The 14,937-nt window shown below is 34.7% G+C and overlaps 1 long non-coding RNA gene across 2 annotated transcripts in view; it reads right to left on the reverse strand.

The window, feature by feature from the left end:
- Positions 1-2,413: 2,413 nt before the first annotated feature.
- Positions 2,414-14,937, reverse strand: part of LOC136291791 (uncharacterized) — a 47,711-nt gene continuing 35,187 nt past the window's right edge. For both annotated transcript variants that reach the window (XR_010721726.1, XR_010721725.1), the window contains 4 exons: positions 12,570-12,648; positions 12,427-12,468; positions 4,839-4,931; positions 2,414-2,715 (listed from right to left, as the gene is read on the reverse strand). This is a non-coding gene — a long non-coding RNA (uncharacterized lncRNA). The remainder of the gene's footprint in view (positions 2,716-4,838; positions 4,932-12,426; positions 12,469-12,569; positions 12,649-14,937) is intronic.

The raw sequence follows: 14,937 nt of genomic DNA on the forward strand, positions 1-14,937 counted from the left end.
ACATTAAACAAATGTGGTCAGATGATGAAATATCAAGATGGAATCTAAACACCAGTAGGCAGCATGCAACACTAACTTGGAAAATTTTTCTCTGCACCTTCAATTCAGAAATTCCTTGCAATTAAAGACTGAGTCATAATTTTACACAAGTATGAAAAATTATGTGTAAAATAATTTCCCTTATATTGCGGCTTACTTTTAATGTATGTGGCAGCTTTGCTTTGGCAGACTCCCTATAGCTGCAACATTTGTTTTCAGTTTTTGCTCACCAGTGTAAAACTGAAATTATTTCTGTCAGCTTATCAAGGAACAGTTGTTTTCCATTATAATTTTCTTTAATGCATCTGGAAGATTATTTTATATTGCTGTATTTTCAAAGCTTATCTTTTTGTGTAAATGTTTAAGTATGCATTTATGAACATCCTGAGAATGGTAGTAATTATCACAAACCATATTCTCTTCCTCTTTTTCTCACTCTATAAAACACTTTCCTCCAAAGAGAGCTGCACAATATTTTGTGGAATTACTATGGGCTAAGTTCCTACTCACTGAAAGCAAGGGATCAGTTCTGCTTCTCAAAGTATGTTGTGTATAAAATACACCAATATATGTTCATGTTTTTAATTAGAGATGTACAGAAAATCATGCTATGAAAAGCCCGTGTCCATAAAGGAGACATATTGATTTTACAGTCACCTTACACCAAATTCAGAAGGTCTCTGTTTATGTTCTAGTCTCTTAGTCTTATCCTTCCACCCAGCTTTGGAAAGCCAACACAGCATGCTTAACAGCTAATTAGGGGCCCTGACCTGAAATAAGAGAAAGGTTTTGGGTCAAGAAGGGGATCAGGAAGAACTGAAAGACACAGCATCCTTTTCTCGCCTGTGCCTTCCCCATCCACTCTACCCCCACTGAATTCTTGGAATGGAAGAATGACCATTTTTTGTGATTTTTTTTCCAGTATCATGAACTCTATCACCACACTGACTCCATCATCTTCTTTCATCCTTCATCCATTTGTTTGCTTCTAGATAAAATTGCAAAGGAAACAAGCACTATTTTATTCAGATTTATTGAATGTATGTAAGAATTGACAAAAGATTCCCGGAGATCCATACTATTTGTAAATTCATAAATCCTGTAAGACTGTACTGACAACATAAGTCATAACTGTCTTACTTTTTTCATTAATTATTTGATATTGCTATAGGAAATGTAAATCAGAAAATGATAACACAGTGAGTTTTAGATACTAGTTTAGATCACTTGTATATATGCTTTGTAATAAAATGTAATTTTTAGAGCTATGAGAGACCTTCTCGGCCGTTCCTTTCAAACTAGATATCTGTGATTTTTATCTAATTTTTGCATAGATACATTGAACATTGCCTAAACTTTTGAGTCATGGGTATAGTTTCTCAATTCAGATTTTTGTAGCAAAGCCACAGTGCACCTGATTACCATTCTGTCCTAGAAGCAGAAGCTACAAGCATATGTTTTTCAGGATATGAATGAAGAATCTCCTAGATTTACTTTAATCGTTTCCACTAAAACTCTTTTATACGCTTCAGTTTGCATTTCAAAGCTTCTCTAGAATAGAATTACATAAATTTAAAAATCTTATTAGAGGGATTAAATTATAAATTATTAAAAAAAAAAGAAAGAAAAAAAACCCAATTGAAACACTATGCTGCTTTTGCCCACTCTCATCAGTGTTAAAATTGTTAATCTCTGCAAAGGGAAAAGACTATGTAACTTTGTGAACAAGAAAGAATTGGAAACATTATAAGAACAAGAAGGAATTGAAAAAAGTCTTATTCAGGAAAAAGTGAAAGATCTGGTTTCCAGAAAATTGAGTGTTTTCAAAGTGTGAATTTAACTACAGTATTTGCAGATCCTTAGCACAGGGAAACCTGTACTGATTCTTTAAGGCACAGACAACAGCAGACAGGTCTATCTGGGCCAGTTTTTCCATGCCAGAAATAATAGAATTGTGAAGGTGTGTTTGTTTTTTTTGTTTTTTTTGTTTTTTTTTGTTTTTTTTTTTTTTTTTTTGTTTTTTTTTTTTTTTGTTCTATGAGAGAAATTAGACACTTACAGTCGAGCTAATAAGGTAACTGATGTGGAATATTCAATGACACAGTAAATGCTAAACAGAAGCATTTGAATCATTTTGTGTCTTTAAAAATCATTTCTAATTAGTACATGATGACTAATGTTTTTGCTTATTAATTTCCCCAAAATGTCTTGTAAATTCATGTTGTTAATATCTAGAACTGATGCAACCCTTACTTAAATGTCAGAGATGTGTCCACAACTCTGAAATAAAACACCATCTTGTAAAAGAATATACACTAGAGAAACAAATGATTTTAGATACAAGACTTATGAAGTAAAATATTTAATTGTTGGCAATGATAAATAAAACTACATTTTTTGTATGATCTGAAATTTTCCATTGAAGTGAAGATGGCCCACAGAAAAGAACACAAATCTCCAAGGCAGCCTAATTCCTCTACTTTCTAATGAATTTCGTGCTTAACTTCACACTTCAAATGTTAAAAAAAAACCTGTGTATGTGTTACTTAGCACTATATTTATACATATGAAAGTAAAACTAATACAATACAGTTTGCATTGCATATAAATTCTTCTTCATAGGCTGTCAGTACATCCTTAAAGATGCATTCAGTAGGTTGGTTCTCTCCTATGAATCTGCAAAGGAAGTGCTTTGGTAAGTTTCTATATTCCTTTCAGGAATATGTGTTACTCAAAATATAAACATATACAAATGTGTATTTTGAGTGTAAAACAACACATAGATAAAACAAAGAACAATTTTCAGTAAGTGATTCCACAGTGAATAAGAGTCTTTCATTCAGGAGTTTGAAACTGAACTAGAGCAAAGAATAGGGGCCCAGAATTTTTAGATGGAAAGGGAAAAAAGTAGTAAACTGCTTTGTTTCTAAAATGTAATTTGTTATTTTAAATTCCAGGTTCAGACATATATCTTTATCATTTATGTTCACTTTCAAATACTGTTGCTAATGAAACAATTGTCTGAATCCATAGTTCAGCTACATTGAAATATTGGAAAGATAAGCGTAAATTTTACATTTTTTTATACAATGGAAAATTATTATTTGTGAGTAAGGATATTTGATTATTTTTGGATTATCTATGAAGTTGTAGCCTTACAGTTTGTTTACTTTGTCACAAATTCTAGCGATGAAAGTTTTACTTAGATATTATTTTATATATATATATATATATATTTGGGAATAAAAGAGCAGTTGTCAAATTTGGTACTCAGGGGAAGTTAGCTTGAATTCAATCCTCTAAAAAATGAGCACCGACCAATATTTCTGGTTGCCAATTTCCCCTTCTTCAAGATGATACCAAGACTGAGTTAACAGTCAAGTGTTAAACCCTTGCTGGTTTTTTTTCATTATTATTATTTTTAAATGGCAAATGAAGCCTAACTGAAAATTTTATTGTTTTTATGTCCGCTTCCTACATGCATTAGCTCAGGAAGTGATAAAGCTGGAGCAATTACCTATGGCCTTTTCCGTGACTAATGCCAAGTGATTTCCTGAGTAGTTATAGACAATGGATCAGGAAATAAGCCTCGTGACCAGGAAGGTTTAATTATTTTTACAGTTTTTTCTTAAAACTAAGAGGCCTAAAACAATGGATGCAATAAAGTACCATTTAGTTCATTATTGTAATGCCTATAAGTAGTGATGGACAAAGATAAGTGTCTGAAACATCCATTTTAGTTGCAACTCTCTTGTCTGGTATTGATACTTCTGGTCTCAATTATTATTCATCATGGCCACTTGCACAAAAAATTTCAATATTTTTGGTTAAAGTACACCAATATATACCTTACAAAATGCATATTAATCATATGCAGAACAATAAACATACATTTCTATCTGCCCCACAACACCAATTTTCACAACCAAATAGAAGTTTTTTAGCAAAGCTTTTTGCTGTTGCTGTCATTCTTGAAGTCAAAAAAATATTTTCTCCTTGACTTCACCTTGAAAATTTTAAATAAAATCCCCATCAAAATTTAAGAAATCTCCCATTTTCTTCAATGGGGTTTGATGCTGGAATCATTTGGGCTGGAATACCAGCCCACGCCTCTTAAGCTTCAAATGATATTTTAGCTACTTCTGTTCATAACAGAAGTGAGGAAAATAGACCTGGGAGAAAATTTTTAAAACATTCCAAGTATTGTGATACACATAGCACAATTTAGTAGTTAGGATTTACTTTTTTTGTAATTTTAAAGAAGGAGGAAAAACTTTATAAATACATAAAATCTAACCTTTCATTTAAGCTAATAAAAATGATGAGCAGAATGGCTAGCAGAATCTAGTGGAACTCTTCTATGAAAATGTAAGCTATAGGAAGAAAGAACTAGTAAAACGTCAAGCCTGACTCCCATGGGACTTAAAGAATAAATTATAACTGGGAGCAGACAGCAAAAAAAAACATGTAGTAAAATTAATTAACAGAAAGGAACTGTATGTCCTCTACATGAAATAAAAGGATGATTAATGTGAAACTGTCCAACTTCCTTGCCTCAGTTTCCCTGGAAAGGTTTTAATGACATAGAATGAGTTTAATCTCCTTGTTTGAAAAATACTTTGAAGTATTTTTTCTTGGTTGGTTCTGTAGAAGTGCAAGTTGGTGTGAATTTTGGAAAAAATATGTTATTTGCAAAACCACATGGATAATTTTTTTTTTTGAACTGACTAGTCTGGGGGTTTGTTTGTTCAGATGATATTGTGCTCAATCTAACTCAGTGTTGCTGCTGCCTGACTCACCGGTCTCTGTTGGAGTTTTTGAAGATATGATGGAAGTAAATGGCAGTAAAGAGAATGCATAAACACCTTGACTATTCTTGTAACTCCCCCTCCCTGCCAAACAAAAAAGAAAAAATATATCATCAGTACCGAAGTTGTAGTCTTCTTAGTGTTAGGCCTTAAAACATCAAAAAAGAAGAAAAAACGCTATTTTCTTCACAGTGAACTCTGTTCTCAGATCAAGATGTGTTTTCTTTGTTTTTTTTTTACTTTTAGTAAACGTGTGTCTACTTTTACAGCTGTTTCTTTGAACTATTATATTTAAACTTAAATCGCACCACATGGGATTTCTGTAAAATTAAATAAATTCAATTTTCCTATAGAAAATATATCTTCATGTGTATTATAGATATGCACACAATATAATTTTTATTGAAACTATTATATATATAGTTGCATATATTACAGCTTGAAGGAAAATAGCCTTGTAAAGAACCAAGTTTAGGCCATTAAAATTTAACAAATATCTCATGCACTAAATTTACAATCTTTCTTGTATATTTGTGTTAAATATTAATATTTTTGCCTTGCAGGCTTGCGAATTTATCAACACAGAGAGGATGGACATGTCTGAAAAGTTTTCTGTCTGAAATAAAGATTAAAGATAACTGAAAGTTTAGGAAAGCACCAACTGTTTCAAAAGGTATGTTTCCAGATATTGACACCACAAAGAAATGATGAAAACATTTGAAACAGCAATGTATGTCTAGAATTTTTTCATGGATAGCATGACAATTAAATATGCTCTCAGAGAAAGACAGGGCAAGGGATGGTTCAGGAAAATTGTGATCAAATCTGTGAGTACTAGGATACAATAAGGACTTTATAGAGAAGACTATACAGCAGCAGAAGACACTATTTCATTTCACTTTCCCTGTTGTGCACAAGAAGTTTAATTTACAATGAATGTGAAATAATGGAATTTTCTACCTGTCTAGTAACCAGAAATAAACCAAATAATACCATGAAGTCTGGTGTCTTGTATTTGGATTGTATTGGTACCTGGTTTAGCACAAGATCCACTTAATGCTTATTCCATGCTTCCACAACATTGCAGGTAATGTTTCCCAGTTTGAACTCTGTACTATTTCATTAAAATTGAGATATGTCACAAAGTAATTTTTTTTTTCATTTTGACAATAATTTCTGTGAAATAAGTATGTGAAGTACCTCTGTCTCTGCCAAAGTTGTCCATTTAGCCAACAGTCTTAAACTCTGTCATATAGAGGTGAGAGCTGACAGACAGATACAGAGAAAGAGAAGGGAACAAACTATGATCTCATTTCCTTCAGAGAACAGACCATAAATGAAAAAAGCTTTTATAAACACTATCTCAACTTGCCTGAACCTATAGAAAAGTTCAGATCAAAATCTAGGCAAAACTCATGGCTGGATTGTATTTATTTTGAATTACTCCACTCATTTTCAATATTGTTTTGAAGCAAAAATTACTTTGAGAAACCCCATGCAGTATTTCCTATGGCTAAGCTTCCCAGGGGTTAAAGTTTCTACAATCTTGAGCAAAACATTTAAATGTTCAGTACTTCTGTCAGCACAATACATCGATTAAAGGTCCAAGCAGTGTCAGTTGCACTTGTTTATTTCATATATTATATTTATCTTTTCCTGGATTTCAAGTACCTTCTTATCAGCTCTCTTATCCTTTGAAAACATCTGTACATAATTGTTTCAAATGAACAGAAACTTACAGCAATATCTATTCAGTTGTCAGACAATCAAGGTCATACAAGGTGCAAAAATGCTTATCTATATGAGAACAGGCTGAAATCACCCCTTACATAACCTCAGTGACTCCAATTACAACTTTCTTTCCAGTGGGGAAAATACTTGGAACTTGAAGTGGATTTTTCAAAGGCATCTTTTCCAAGATCCTTGGCTATTGTGCAGACAGGAATGCATGATTTAGAAGAGACCACAGGAGAGCTGTGATTCCTTAGCTTGGAGGTTTATGCATTTTTCAGGGGGTTTGGTACTTCCTTATCGTCTAAGGACTGAATCCAGTTGTATCCATCAGCTGTACTGTAAATTGTATTATAAGTTCTGGGATCACAAATCAGAGCAAGAGACTTGACCCTTCCCTTCCCTCTCCTTCTCCCCCTCCTTCCCCAAAGACTTACAAAATAATTCAGAATTCTGCTCAAATCTACAGGATATACCATGTCATGTTTAGTAGAAACGTTGCAATATTTGATGGCTTTTAGCTTATTCACAGCACTTAGCTCACAAATGGATTTTAGCATCTAAAGTCATTTGCTGTTTTCTAAAATTGTACTTGAAGCAAATATTTGTTTTCACTCCATTTTATGAATATAAACAGAATTATAAACCAATAAAGATCAATATACATGCTAGGCAAAAGGTAAATATGGGACACATTCTGAAGTGCCTTTGCAATTCTAAATCCTCAGGTCAGACCATTGTAGGAGTATCCTACACCTCCCTCCAGAGCACATGGAGAATTTTCTTCTAGAGCAATACAGACATGCAGGAGAACATGTTTAATATGTACTTAGAACCTGAACAGGGCATGAACTTGAAACCTGGAGCTGGTGTTTGCCACGTTAACTTTAAAAACCTTGGTTTAGATTCAGCTGACTTACTAAAACAAATGGAAAATTCCTCTATAACTAGTCGCAAAAAATTAGAATATAAACTGTTTGGAATCAGGACCCAAAAAGCAGAAAGGGAAAAAAATACGTAAATGGAGATTACTTCAGATCACATTAAGTCATGTTTTGAAGGTGTTTGAAATGAAAATGTTAGCTAAAGTTTTGAATATATTTTTGAATCCTAGCTAATATGGAAATTTGAAGTTTACTTGTCACATCTTTCTGTAATGAAAAGGAAGTTTGATCACTAAATTTATTTGAATTAATCTAGTTTGATTATGTGTCCACATCTACAGCCATTTCAGCATACATAAGTACATGAGAAAAAACTGTACAGAGAAATTTAGCAAAAACAGAGGAAAAAGTCAAAAATTAAGAAAGCTGTTCACATAATGTGATAGAACTTAAATTGTGAATTTTTAAGCCACATAAATGAAGAGCACAAATTATTAATATTTTTTCCCCCTTATGCTTTTCTGGTGATCTCTTCAATCATTAACAATCTTGATTAACCTATTTATAGACCAGGAATAGAAAAGTTCAGACATGATTAGAAAGTAATAGACTCGTTCCTGACAGAAAAGTACTTAAAAAAAATCTCAAACCAAAACACTGACAAAATCTAACCATGAGATAAAAATATCCATGAAAAATAACATAAAATCTTAATTCTGTTTAGATCTTCCAGCTGACTTTCATGGCCTTATGCCACCGAAAAATAAAATACATCTTACATATCAAAAAGATAACCCAACTTTTTTTCTGGTTCCTTGAAGTGTGAGAGTTTAGAAACTCATACATAGATTAAAGAAATTGTCTTGGAACAATTTAGAAGAAGTTTTTTCTGTCCTGGGAATCCTTCCAAGTCTCTTTGCTCTTGTAAATTCAGACTCCTATTATCCAATTTTTCACACAAAGTTTTTGTTCTCAGACATGGAACCCATTTTTTTATATGACTTCCTGGTCATTTACATAGTTTTGCAATTGAAGATCTAATCCAGTCCTCCAAAATATTCTTATTGAACTTACTTCTTTAACTACTCAGTTATTTGCCAGCTTCCATAATTTCTGCTTTACTTATACACAGTTTATGCAGCTTCTTAGCCTCACTCAACATTATTAACATAAGGCCCTATGCGGCGGTGTGTGTCTCCTTATGCCAGGCTGGCCCCTGACACGCTCCCACAGGATAACGGTGGGATCTTTTTGGCCAGCTTCGTTCTGCCTCTTAGCTATGGTGGAGGGAATGAGAGACGGGACTCTCGGAGGTTTATGTGGGAGTCAGGCTTTATTGAGGGGTATCCTCGCCCTTGGCCCAGAGCCTCGGAGAGACCCAGAGCCTTGGGTGGCAGGGGGTTTAATACAGGAGGTGGAGACTCGGGGTGGGTACATACATAACCAATGGGGAGAGAGAGGAGGGAAGCCATTAACAGAACTGACAACAACATAGACTTATCACCAAAGAGGGAGGAGAGAGCCCTCCAGCCAGCCAGTCACCTGGAAGCTCCTGTCGAAGCTTCCAGACCTGTGGGACAGGCCCCGGGTGACTGGCAGGGAGGGGGATTCTCCCTGAGGGATGACAGACAGTTACACAAGGCGGGAAAGGGAATCCAATGGGGTGCTGTAACTGCGGAAAACCAGGAGAGGCAGAGGGAGGTAGAGGGGGAGGTTGTGACATGAGGGAGACTAAAAATAGGACTGGGGTACAGTGAACAGTGAACTGAAGTACATGAAACCAAAGTACATAAAACAACTGTAATAACTTAAAACTTATAAAATCTCTTGCACCGCCACATCCCTAATTCTTTGTAAGCTGTATCATTCTGGATTCTGTCTGCTCATCATTCCAAAAAAAAAAAAAAAAAAGGTCAGCAAAACTAGCAGCAGAATCAAAAGGAGATTCAGCTCCAGACAGAATTGTGTAAGATATCTCTTACTTTCCTTCTGAATTGTGCAGGGCCTTGCACTCATCTAAACAATTTTCAAGCCATTCATTCCTTCTGTTTTTCTTTTCCAAATTAAACATCCCTTTAGTGGTTGGTATTTTAATAAGTTACATTGAGGTAGTTACAGAAGATAATAAAGTCACATCTCAATCTTCTTTTAGATAAGAGAAATGAAATCCTGAAGTCTCTCACTCCCAAGAAGTTTTTACAGCTCTCAGAGAAGGTAGCTGCTTCCTACACTTAAAACAATCTTTAGATGCAGTCCCAAATAAGTCAAATTATCTGTGACAGTTATCCATAAAAATCAGAATCGTGATGAAACTCCACAATTAGGCTTCAGCCACCCATATGGGAGTTCCATTACAGAAGAATCACCTTGTTCAAGTCAGAATTATTATGCAAACTCCAAATGACATGGTGATTGAGAAAATGTGTATTCCTGTCCTATACCTTGCATATACTCCTCATCTTGTCTGCATGACATCAAGGCAAAACACACTGAAAAGTTTATCTCCCTCTTCTAGGCAATTTTCTCACCACAGCTTCTTTACTTTACACACCTTTCCTCCTAATATCTTCAGATACTCTATCTCATTTAAGGCCTTCTGCTCTTCAAAAGAAAGAAGCATCTCTAAGTCCAGCATGCCTTAAATCCCAACCCTTTGGCTTGAATTCATATAGAACTTTAACACTCATTAGAGGTGCCAGAAATATATTTAGATACATTGAGAATATGGATAAAGGGAGAAGTTATAAAAAAGAAGTGTTGCTCTTGGTTAAGGTTTTAGACATTTGGTATTCATGATAATCCAGTACAGTAAAATATGTGACTATGATCTGTTTCTTAGGTTACTGGACTTTGCATGAGAATTTAGTGATCCAATTGGAGAAATGCACAGGATAAAAAACTTATAAAAGCTTCAAAGTTGCCTGAAACATTTTGTGAGATTAATTGTTTTATGAAGTTTTAGGTCTGCATGACTTTCTAATACAGGATAACAGCACAATGAAAGGGAAAACAGCTATCAGAATTAGGCAGCAGTGGCAGCAATACCACTAGCTCTTCCATTGTCATAAGGCAAGTTCCATCATTTAAAGGAGCTCAAAACCTAACTTCAGTCTCTTTTAAATCTACCTGCTCTGCCCTTACTGGATAGACAGCTGGTAGCAGATATTTGTGTGTAGAAATCATGGACAGAAATGGGAGTCTTCTTTTTATTTTAGACCTGAGAAGAATTACTAAGAAATTTATTTTGCTGAAGAGAGGAGAACTATGTGGGTGTTTGCACATTTATCAGAAAAAAAGAAGATGTGATGAAAGACATGAGAATATATGTGAAAGCTTGTGCAGGGGAAATGTCTAAAATGAAGCTGAGACGTAGTTAAATCTCTTACTAAATTTACCGAAGATTAAAAAGAAAAAAATATGTGGTTGAACTGAATAACAGAATGCAACTGAATGCAAGTCACTGCTTCACATGTTTCCTTTGTATTCTAGTTTTCATCCCTAAGTTTTTGCATGTAAGCAGAGTTTCTTCTTGTCATGGTTGTCCAATTATGCACACTGAAAATAAATAAATAAATAAAATTGCATGTAAAGAAACCATTTCTAAACAGTTCTGGTGTTTGCAGCCATTGAATAGGCATGTGTGTGGTTCCCTGAAAGAGCTTTTTCTCCCAGAGTAACCTAAGAAAACAACCATTCTGTTAAGCAGTATCTTAAATTAGTTAGGGAAACATATGGTGTGCCCTCCTATAGAGGCTATATTTTGACTGCAGCTTTCTGATCCAAGTTTTGGCATGAAATATCTGCTGAAGGACATACAAGGTCTTAACATGAAATACAAGTTGTAATATGCTATCAATAATGATTTACAGCTGTGAATGATTAGATATTAGGTTTATCAGGGTAGGGTTTTTTGTAATTCGGAGAAATATTTTTCTTATGTAAAACTCAAAGTAGAATAACATCTGTTTTGGGGGAAGGAAACATTTTTCTGAGTCAGTGTTGGTGGGAGATGAAGCACATAGGTGAGGTAAGTGGAAGCAGAGAGAACCCAAGGCATTCTAAAAAATATTCACACTTCATATATTATACACTTTCATGTGAGCATGTTTACTTGTCTTTTCACACAGCTTTAAGTTGGTTGCAATGGCTTTCTCTAACAAAACTACTGCCATTGGGGAGGCATAGGTACAGGCACTTAAGTGGAGATGTTCATTAATACTTAATTTCTTTCAAAAAAACCAATACTGTATTTTCAGTTTACAATATTATATTGTCCAGCCATTTCTTCCTTTAAAGGAAATCCCAATGCTGACACATCTTTTCTGCTATGTTACAGCAATTAAATACCATAAGTAAATTTTTGTGGGTTTTTTTTTCCTAGTTGACAGGGTGGTAATCAGTCAAAGGTTAGACTCAATAATCTTAGAGGTCTTTTCCAGCCTGGATGATTCTTTCATTCTGTGATATGCAACTTGCACCATCCCTTCTTTATGAAGGTGCATGAGATATCAAACATAATTTTCTGCTCAATTTCCAATTAACCAGAGTGAGAACATAACTCCTGCTGATTTCTACGGACTGGAACATGTGCCAGAGTCAGTATCGCTTGATTCTATGCTGATTTGTCAATGCCTCATGGTGCAGGTTAATTAAAAACTACACATTTTCAATACATCTATCAGAAAAGGGTACGGCTAAATATGCACATTCCACAATGGAGCTCAGAGTTTTGTACGCTAAGATTAAGATTAACAAAACCTTTACAGTGGAATTAATTCAGATGCTGAAATGCACTACTAGGTGCTCCTGGATTTATTGTGCAACAACTTCGCATCATGGTAGAGTCTGCACCTGTAGCCAGACCATTCTTTCAGTGGTGCTTTAAAAGCAGCCATGGCAGAAGAATTTTGAGAAAGTGGAGAAAGAGGAAGCAAGAGCTCTAGATTTCACTTGAAAGTACTAACCTGTCGTTTTCTTGACATGAGCAGGAGCAAAACTTGCCTTTGCTAGAAAGACAGAGAACAAAATCTTAACTGCTTGTAGCAGACAAGTATTCTGAGCTAAAAATCAGCTTTATCTATGAGAAGAGGTAATAACATCTGCTTACATGAACATTTGGATGCTCCTGTTTAATGCTTCAGTGCCATCTTAGTTATTCAGGGCTTGTGTGTCTTGCCCATTAACCCCTGTCAGAAGAAGGAAAAAGCATTGCCAGCTAAATGAATTAAAAGGGAAATTTATATCTTCTGCTGCTTGGATGGTGTATAAGCATATAATCATACACACATATACACCTACACATCTATATTAAATTTTTGCTGTTAACATTTGTTTGCCATTTTTCTTTACTTAAATTTGTGCGAAGTTTACTATAGTTTACTTCGAGATAATAGTCTGTTGAGACATCTCATACACTGAAATTGCTATTTGGCTTATATAGTTGAAAGTTCTGTAATGTGATAATGCATCCCTTAAATCTCTTCAGCATTCCACCTTAGGGCTTAATCCAGTTGAATTGTATGCAGAGTGCTAATTGACATTTTCTGGTTTCATGACCCTGGTCAAATGTTTTACAATAATTACAGCAAACAACGTAAACTTGCTGTATAAGCATAATCTCTGCTGGCGTCACAAAGACTGGCTGCTGCCTTTTGGAGACTTCTAAGACAATAGAGACAGATATTTTTGTTCAGTAACTGTTTTTCACTTTTCAGCTGACTATCCTCCAGTGGTGTTAAAACACTTTGTCCCTGCTTGATTTTGTTTTCTTTGGTGTACCGTAACTAATGATGTTTCTACACTCATTTAACATATGCAAATGCATGTCTGCAAGTTGTTTGTAGTGACTGCTGCTATGAGGCTAATTTCTGCACATAATTGATAGGTTCAACGTACACCCATGGCAGTCAGAGCAGAGTTGCTTAGCAGCAGCCACTGAACAGGATTCTTTCACAAGGTAGTTCCTTAAACAATAGATTTAAGTATTGTGGTTTAAATAGAGTAAGTTTAAAATTTTAAAAAGGCAGTTTGAGGTAATTTTTATCAGGTTTTGGCAGAAGAAGTAGATACCTTCTTCTACTACCTCAAAATAATGCCAAGGCATTTTCTTTAGGTTTAAGAGCAGAAAATCCAACCGTGATTGAAGTTAGTCTTCAGTAACTTTGTGAGACTTTTCTTAAGTGATGAAAAGGACTGTGAAAAAGATCCATATTTAGCTTGAAAACCTACTGAAATGTGTTTCATAGCTAGCTTCTCCTGGTATGAGTTCTTTTAGTATTTTGACTCTAAAGTTAGTAGCAAATATATTTCAAAACTTCTCAAAAGTGGGAGTTCTAAAAGTCTTTGTACAGTTCTACTTTATTAGGCATTTCATCAATAATTCATTATCCAACTAATTGTTCTGATCCTAATGATAATAAATATTAGAGAGCATTTCAAGAGGAAAGTCTGCTCTACATCAGGAATGAATGCTTTAGTCCTGTAAAAATGTCCTGGTTTACAATTGTCTTTTCTGTCCATAATGAAGTTAAGCATATGAACTATAGAGGATTTAAGAAATCCTGTTGTCAGTTAGTTTATTTTGACTATACTACTAATAATAGAATATACATTCTGTAGATAAGTTTGCTTATTTTCATGTAAGTTGCACATTGAACTGATGAAGTTCTGCAGCATGATAGTGTTGCAGTTCTTATAAGGTATGTCAGGTCTTCCTTGTGATGTACTTGGACATAAATTTTAGTGTAATAAATGCTTGTTTACTTAGGTTGCCCTTTCAAATTACTGGTGAAAATAAGTGCTTACTCTGACCTTGGGCAGGTACAATGCTGGTAGCCTGTTCTGCCCCCTCAGACTTGCTATTGTGGAGCATATGCAACAGAAACAGCAGTTAGATCCTGATCTAGCTCTGAAGTAATTAAACATTTCAGCAGCTGTTTTCCTGCTTATTACATGCAAAGTTTAACTCTTCCTTAGCTGGAATTTAGAAGTCTGAAGAGACTGGAACACAGGTAATCAGATTTTGCTAGACAAACTCATGCCAATGCAATGCTTTATTTCTGACCAAGACTTTGTATCAAGTACACTCTAAGAGAAAAAAAATTGTATAATGGTCAAGTAAAACTGCATAATGATCTAAGTTTTCAATCTAGAGCAGCTGCCTTGAAAAAAAGAGTTTCTTCTCTCAGATGTTTAGCCCATAAGCATTATTACAAAGGATATTACTTCTCCATAGTAAAGCTACAGTCAGTTGCAGAATATCTCATCATGGCATAATTCATTAGAAAATGTTTCTGGGTGCTGATACTTTTATGGAAATCACTGATAGATACATACTATGAAGCACAATACAAATTGTTTGTCTAATTACAATAGCAGTTAGATAAAAGGGAAAAATAAACAAGTTTTGCTGTAACTAGGAGTACAGAACAGGTAGGCAGCAGATGAAACACAGCTATACTCTCCTCTCTCAGTCT

Source organism: Chamaea fasciata, unplaced genomic scaffold (genome assembly GCF_029207755.1).
Source record: "Chamaea fasciata isolate MVZ Bird 193981 ecotype frontalis unplaced genomic scaffold, bChaFas1.0.hap1 SCAF_7, whole genome shotgun sequence".
Lineage (NCBI taxonomy): Eukaryota > Metazoa > Chordata > Aves > Passeriformes > Sylviidae > Chamaea > Chamaea fasciata.